Source organism: Nestor notabilis, unplaced genomic scaffold, assembly GCF_000696875.1.
Source record: "Nestor notabilis isolate BGI_N333 unplaced genomic scaffold, ASM69687v1 scaffold22173, whole genome shotgun sequence".
In the NCBI taxonomy this organism is placed as follows: Eukaryota; Metazoa; Chordata; class Aves; order Psittaciformes; family Psittacidae; genus Nestor; species Nestor notabilis.
The window spans coordinates 14,251-15,392 of NW_009921762.1; positions in this window are offsets into that span (position 1 = coordinate 14,251).

Consider the following 1,142-nt stretch of genomic DNA (forward strand, 5'->3'; position numbering starts at 1 on the left):
GCCTCAGAGCTGCTCCTGTTTCTTTTTTGTCCTCTCTCTTAGACCTTCTGCTGGACCATCAGTGATAGTTCAGCTAAAAGCCTCACGGGAGAATGGCTTAAGTGTAGCCTTGGAAAATGGAGTGCCCTGAGTCAGTCCCCTCACTGAGGCGTATGGTTTGGCTGGAGCCCTGCAGACCCACCATTAGCCCTCACAAAAGCCTTGATGCTGGCCCAGCACACCACAAGCGCTGAGCGAGCCATGTCCCGGCAGCCTTGATACTGGGCTGGCAACTAGAACGTCTGATCCAGCATTGTGGGGGGAAATTCTTTACAACAACCTACACAGCTTAAGATGCCAACAGCCGGTCTGCCAGGACCTGCTGGGCACTTACATCCAAAGTCAGCGTGGCGGAAAACAGCACTAGGATGTGTTTGACCGCTCATCGGAGGTGTCAGGCCCTCGGCAGCACAGTCTGTAGGAATAACATCAGTTAGGTGTCAGCGGTATATGATACCTGGCCTCTAAACAAAGGGATGTTTGTACATCCTCTACCATGGGTGACTAGAGTTCTCACTGTTTCAAATACTAACCTCAGGAAAGGTGGGCTCTTGATGCAGTATTTAATATTCACTATTTATTTTGGGCTAACTCTTGTGCACCAAGCTGAACAAGCATGTAAATCTATCAGAAATGTAGGATCTAGTGGATACAGACAATATAATACAAACACATGATATATCAATTCTCAAACAACTTCACATCAGTTCCCTTTTCAAAAAAAAAAAAAATAAAAAAAAAATTACTTGCCAAAATTCAAAGCTGAATTAGGTTCGGTTCCTGAATCAGTTCAGGTTGGATCACTGCAATGCATTTTCCTGAAGCCCTCCTGGGTCTTCTGCTTACCTACAATATGGCAGTTCATCTGTTCAGCAGAGTTGGTCAATGTGAGTTTATCACATCTGTGCTCAGTGAGCTGTGAGCTCCACCTGCTCCTGGCTGAAATTAGAGAGGTTTCAAAATGGGAATATACATTCTCTACCCTTCCTCATTTTTCCATAAAAATACAAATTTTCTTTTTTCCCTTTTCCTTTTTTTTTTTCTTTTGTTGGTCACTTAGTCACTTCTCCTTCCAAAAAGAGAAGAAAGGGAAGGGAAGGGAA